Source organism: Gossypium raimondii, chromosome 9 (genome assembly GCF_025698545.1).
Source record: "Gossypium raimondii isolate GPD5lz chromosome 9, ASM2569854v1, whole genome shotgun sequence".
Lineage (NCBI taxonomy): Eukaryota > Viridiplantae > Streptophyta > Magnoliopsida > Malvales > Malvaceae > Gossypium > Gossypium raimondii.
Window position 1 is genome coordinate 3,016,998 of NC_068573.1, and position 6,975 is coordinate 3,023,972.

The 6,975-nt window shown below is 30.6% G+C and overlaps 1 long non-coding RNA gene across 3 annotated transcripts; it reads right to left on the minus strand.

Moving 5' to 3' along the window:
• Positions 1 to 3,430: 3,430 nt before the first annotated feature.
• Positions 3,431 to 6,176, minus strand: LOC105798155 (uncharacterized). 3 transcript variants are annotated; one of them, XR_008188892.1, is made up of 5 exons: positions 5,953 to 6,154; positions 5,679 to 5,734; positions 4,678 to 4,768; positions 4,459 to 4,570; positions 3,431 to 4,049 (listed from the first exon to the last, which is right to left on the minus strand). It is a non-coding gene; the product is annotated as an uncharacterized LOC105798155 (long non-coding RNA). The 3 variants fall into 3 exon arrangements; XR_008188894.1 differs by having other exon boundaries at positions 3,431 to 4,570; positions 4,678 to 4,895; positions 5,953 to 6,176; XR_008188893.1 differs by having other exon boundaries at positions 3,431 to 4,570; positions 5,953 to 6,157.
• Positions 6,177 to 6,975: the final 799 nt, after the last annotated feature.

Here is a 6,975-nt window from a genome sequence, read left to right on the forward strand (position 1 = left end):
TACAATTAAGCAACTAGTTTTTCATAATTATCTTTTCAATTCATTTATCATTTTACCCTTTCACTTTTTCTACAATACCACTCGTGTGTCCTATTTCCTTTTGGTATATTTTCACCTCTAGTCCCTCCTCATTTTTCATCAATTTAATTTAATCCTTTAACACCCAATTTTTTCACCTTGTCCCAATACTTTCTATTAATTTAATCGATTCCAAAATTTTTTATTATAATATTTATAAATATCTTACACTTTTGTCTTTTTTATCTCATTACTCTTTAAATTTCTAATTTTTACTTTCGAAATTTCAATTAATTTGTTATATCTTTATCACTTGTCCAAGACTTGAAATTTTTGGGATGTTACAATGTTCACTAAAGCTAGAGGGACTTTGCAAATTTGAAATTTGGAATTACGATTTGTGGCGACCTTGATTTGAGCACGAGAGGAATATGTGAAGACATGCATTAAATGGAAGTGTGTCTCTTGGGTAATTAAGATAACTCATGGTTAATGATAATGATGCTGACTTGCCATGTGTGTGCACAAGAGCAAATTTCGCTATGTTTTTTGAGAAATGTGCTTGAGTGTCATCATGTTGCTTGGTTGTTACACATTTATAAAATGTCAAGGGTTGACTTCAAGTTATAAATAAAGAGACTCAAGGTTTATTTCTTCACTTTTAAATTTTCCTAACTCTTTTAAATTTTTGCACTGCACCTTCTATGGTGATGAGAGTTAAAATTCCTTCACAAGAACTTGGTAGGTTTTCTTATTTATCTTCTTATTTCATTTTATTCTTGTTTCCAATCTTTTTGCTTGAGCACCATGGCTAGAGGTAATGTACCAAGGCATCAGAGGGAACCAAAGAACCTCATGATGCTTTTGTGGAGAGTTAGGAGTTTGAGGATAGCAGAGAAGACTACTCAGTCAAAACGTTCATCCTAGATGAATTGAAAAGGTACAATTTTGATTAAGTGTTTATTACTTTGATGTCACAACCAAGTTCTTGTTTTGGAAAATTAGAACTTTGATTTTTTCCTAAATTTATTTTTCGTTGCGTTTTCAAAACCTGATTTTCCAACATGTCCCACACTTTATTTGAAGACACAAAAACCTTAATTTGGAATAGGAGGTTAGAGATCCACTTGAAAGGGAGAGATGATTTTGAAACTTTGACTCCTTTTGCTTTGAAAATTGATTTGGAAAGAAAATGGTTTGAAGGTGTTTTTCTTGAAAACAATTTTTGGTTGGGATATTTCGAAAATTTGGCGCTTTCATGAGGTAAAAAAGTAAAAAAAATATATTTTGGTTTAAAAGCTCTCAAAGGATTAAAATTTGGGACTTATGGGTAAGCTAAGACCTTACCACAGAACCAGTAGGCTTATTCTTGCTAACATCTTAACACAAATATTTTTTTAGGCATTTTAATTCTCTTACCCTTTGTTTTTAAAAAATAAAATCTAATTTTTATCCTTATTTCTTCCAGGACCATTTTTGAGATGTGATACAGGTTGTTAAAAAGATGGTTACTTTAAAAGGATTTTTGTTTGCTACCAAATAGGATTGAGATTTCATTTGACTGGTTTTTAGTTTATGCTTTACATTCTAAAGTATGGCAGTTGTTTGTTGGCTTAAAAAATGTTGTCTTAATTTTTGTTCTTATCATACATGAACTTAGTTGGATTGCTTGAATTGTGGTTCTTAATTTTGAAATCTTGTTCGATTGGTGGACCTCATACAACAACAAATTGCCCTTGGGAAGCGTCCACACAATATTGTAAGCTCATGTGTTCTCCTCCTAACATATTATCTAGAACTTTTAAGTAACTTTTGGGTAAAGGATCTAGGTTGATTGACCTGTGGTATAAGACTTGGTTGCTATTAGAATGCTACAAATAACGGTTAGATAGGTAAATTGATTGCAATATATGAGTGTTGAGCTGTTGATTCCTTCTCTAAGTCATTTAGGGCACGTTTGGTTCGCTGTAATAGAATAGAGTTGTAATGGAATAGAACTATAATAGTATTCTTGTGTTTGGTTGAATGGAATGATGTTGTAATAGCATAAGGAAAAAAACTAAAATGACTAGAATACCCTTAGCAGAATTTTTTTTAGGTAGATGATTATTGTTATTGTTATTGTTATTAAATTTTAATAAGATTATTAATATAAATAATAAATAATTTAATCATATTTTAACATAATTATTATTAAATATAATTTAATAAAAATATATATAATTTAATAAAATTCTTAATATAATTATTCTTATATGAATTTACTAAAATTATAATATATAATACTATAAAATAATATATAATCTATTTTATTATTTTTAAACCATAATACATATTTAATGTGCTAAAATATCATTAGTGAAACAAATAATTTAATTATTCTACAATAAAAAAATGTTAGAAGTAATAAATAACTTGAGAATTATATTTTACATCCAAACATAATATTCATATATTAGCAAAAGTTACATAATTTCATTAGTTTATATGTCATAATATCCAAACATAATATTCATATATTAACAAATATAATATTCATATATTAATAAAAGACTAATTTACTTTTTGATTTAATGTATAAGGAGTAATTTACTCATTTTTCTAGTGGAGAAGGCAAAATACAATGCAACTCCTAATATAATGGCTTCTATAGTACTTTTACTTTGTTTGTTTTTCAAGTATTTTGAAGGAATTGGATTGCTTTTAGCATGGAGCAGTGACCCATTACTGTGCAACTTATGAAATGGAGAATTGGAAGCTTGTTTTTTGGTAACTTTGATGTGCAACATTTGGATTATAATTTCTTTTGCAGAAATGATCAAATGAACGAATTTCTTCTTCTATTTTTTTTGTTCATTATAACTTGAGAGAGATTTCTCATAGACAGGATGGTTGTTAGAATAATGCCTTATGGTGAATTTTATATTATATATTGGGATGCCTGCACATAGATCGGCCAAGTACTAAGAAATGCCAAGTAAACCGCAAGGAGAGTTAAACTATACTTCATTTTCTGTCAAATTAAGACCATCTCAAATATGCACAAGGACTTTGACAAATGTTGGTGAGGCAAATTCATCTTTTTCACAAGGTAACTTAATGCCATTTACTCGAGCAAAATCAGAATATAAAATTGGTGAATTCACTCAAGGGTATGTCAAGTACATACCTATATCTAACGCTCATCAATTACATCCAGTTATAGATGTGGAGTATCTTTGCTTTTCTAAACTCAAAATCAATACGTGATAATGAAGTTGTTTAAAAAAGGTAAATAGTAATAATGTCTATCAGAAGATCAACAACAACAATAAGTAGAAAGGTTTAAGAGAAAAATCCATGAAAAGAATTAATATGGTCATTTCATGTGCCAAAGAAGTCCTACAAAGTGCATTTATATGAAATAGAAACATTGGAAAATCAGCCTGTTTGCTGCTGGAATTAAGGTAAATTTCTCCAAAAAATGGGAGATACAGAGTCGATACAAAGTTTAGAAAGTCGTTCAAATAAGAGGTACATACAGTTTCAATTTTCAGATCCCTACCTTGTGCATTTTCAAATGCTCAAATAAACCAGTTATTAGTAACAATCAAATAAAGCAACAGAGATTAGGAACTAGTGAAAACAAACAGATGACAATAAGAATGGTTATTTTAGTAAAACAGCCTCTTACAATATTAGTAACCCCTTGCTGATTCTCAAGAATGCTAGCATAGAAAAAATTATCAAAAAGGAATATGGAACCGGGTTATTACAATTAGCAGATAAAAGGCTCCCTCTCTAACTGAAAACAAAAAGGAAAGGCCATTAGAGCAGAAAAAGAGGTATACCGTCTCAGTGGTTCACGACTGATCCATTTATAGTGCAACATTTACATCACGATGGCTATGGGAAACAACTTGCAAGTTTACTCTCATTATTATTTCTGTGGGAAACAACTGTTTCTGTAATTTCAATTCTCATGCTACCTTCCGATCTTATTATTTCCCAGAGACTATCTGAAATCTGGCCCATCACTTTGTTCCTAATCACTATAAAAATTTGAAGTGTCACATTAACATCAACATTATTGACTACATGGAAACGACCAACAAGAACTTATAGCTGGTGAAGCAAATGTGAAGATTAAGTGAAAAATCTAACATACTGTTGAATAGCTAACGGAACTCTGAGTTGATATTCGTCTCACAAACTGCTCCCAATTTATACTTATATTCATATCTTATTATTCCCAATGCTGAAATTTTTAATAACCAGGTTTCTCATAAATAAAACACACCATAAAGAAAGATGCAAGCATTTTATTCGGGAACACACATTATTTCAACTAAGAAATCCAATATGGATTCTTAATTTTCACTCTTATATGCATATATACACATATAAATGAAGTTCTTAAGTTTAAAGTCATAAATAACTTTGACAACAAGGTCCACTTACCCAACCTCATCATGTATGGCATCTGATAGTTGCCTTACTTTCATGTTTTCAGCGCCAGGACGGTTAAGTGCTGCCGACTTCTTCACAGCTGAAATGATGTTGTTGCGTAATTCTAAGGATAGTAACATTGATTCAATAAAAGTAAAGATCACAGCAGAAAATTTGAAAGGAATTTCTGATGTGGAACAAATTAAAATGTAGTAGCAGGTGATGTTTTACCTGATAGATTTAGTCAATTACACTGGAAGTTTGGTAATACACCACCAAAGGGGAGCAATGTTTCAACCTGAAAAAACCATGGATGCCAAGTCTGTAGCAAAATATGAGGTTTTGGATGAATGGACTGTCCAACAACTCAAACTATTGAAAAATTGTATCAATGATTTAGTAAGCAATTTGGATAGAGTACTAATGAAGGGTTGAGTGAGAGTAGAAGCCTGCATTACCAAACCAAAACAAATAAGTAGTTTTGTATTGTGTTTCTGCCTGTTATATGTAGCTAGTAATCTTCCAAGCTATGTAGTTTAAAAATGAATCAGGTTGTTTGTTTATCACCTGAATGCTGCTAGTAACAGCAGCATTATTCTATTAAGTTTCTACTACCTGCTTTACTTGGAGAAATAAAAAAATATCTACTTTTTCCAGAAAAATTAACACAAATGTATGCGTCCCTTGCTCTAAATCTATTAAAATTATTGATCTCTTTTGTTTCATTTCATATTTACATGAGTAAAATCTGTATCAAATAACAATCTGAAATATCTTTAAAAACAAAAAAACAAAACAATCAATACAGAAAAGTATAGAAGATGTTAAAACATATGGACATCGAAGCACCAAAACATAAAAGATGTTAAAAAAGTGAATATATCATTAGAACCCACAATGTTAACATCCTCTTAATATTAAAACCCACAGTGTTATCATTAGAAAATTTCAAGAAATGCAAATAAACAGAACTCAACTAGTCGAAATCAGAAGCCATTCGGAAAACAATCAAAGAACAAGAAGAGAACCACCTTCAAAAACTTTTCATCTGTTCAACCAAACATACAATAAAATCAGTCAAAGAAAAGCCCAATGGAAATCATGTGAAATACTTTAAAAAGAATCAAAATTAGGAAAACAAAAGATTCAGATCAAGACCAGGTAAGTGGATGAGGTTTATTTTGGTGAATAATATAACAAATATTGCAGATTTGAGGAGAAGCAAAACTAACCTGTAAAATGAACAAGGAAGTGCGAGCTTCTTTGAAACTGGTAATCACCTGTCAAGCTGCTGTAGAGTTAGGAGTAGAAAGAAAAGAAAAAAATGATCTTCCCTGCCCTAACCCAAGAAATCGATTTTAAGCAAAGAGTGAAAAAACATTTTTTCGTTCCTGATAAAATAAATTAAAAAAAAGAAACATAGGAGAAGATGAAGTTGAGGGCAGAAATCAGTTTTAAGTACCCAAACGTAAGAAGAAAAAATCATAAAGAAGGAAAAAAAATTACCTGATGAATCAATGGAAGGGAAACGTAGGAGAAGATTGTTGAAGCTTGCAAAAAATGAAAAAGAAAAAAAGAATAGGGAATGGAATCCCTAATCAGCGTTTGGTGGTGGGCCCGTTGATTTGGGGAGGAATGCATTCCTATTCCCCTAACCAAACATGCTCTTATTTTTTAAGATGTACTGATAGAGATTACGCTACATGGCATCTAGTATACTTATGCTTGATATGTGGCCATCATAGTCTTCTTCTTTAATATTGATATATTGGTTGACTGCACTATATGAATGAATTTCCCTTGTATGATATTGATGTCATCTAGGTTAGCAAGGTATAGTTTCTTTATGATACACTTGCAGAGAATTAGGGCAAGGGGTATCTAGCTAGTTTCTAAGTTACTATCAATTTTTAGGACACACATAAACAGTTGATCTGGAAATAGGTATCTCAGAACAAAGAATACATTTGAATATCCTTTTTTATAAACAATTGGTATTTATCCTGTGGGTTGGAACTCCTGGACGCCTTGTGGATCACCTTACCAATACTAAAGGTTTTTCTCTTCGTATGTTAAAATATTTGGTAAGAATCTTTTCTACTCTTGCCTTTTATTTTCTCAAATCCCCTTTTTTTATTTAATATTCATGGTCACATTTTAGTTTGAAAGAGGATTTTTTTAAAACAATGACTAAGTCTTATTTTATAAAAGTTTTGTTATTCTTTTTCCACACTTTTTATTGAGGCATCCCTTTGTCTTTTAGCTTTGATAAATCTATTGTATTAGATTTCTTACAAGCTCTGTTAAATAAATTTTCCATTGTTGAACTACCAAATTCTGCTTTGTTAATTTTCACCTTCATGATATGAATGCCAATGTCTCAAGGCATCCATGTTAGTTGCTGCTTGATATAATTGGAGTAAGTGAGTATTAAACTACCTACCTTGTGACTTGCATTTCTTATTGATTGTTAGTTATGTATATATTGTTGAAATAATATTTTCATTTATTTAATAAGTCCTAGATGGG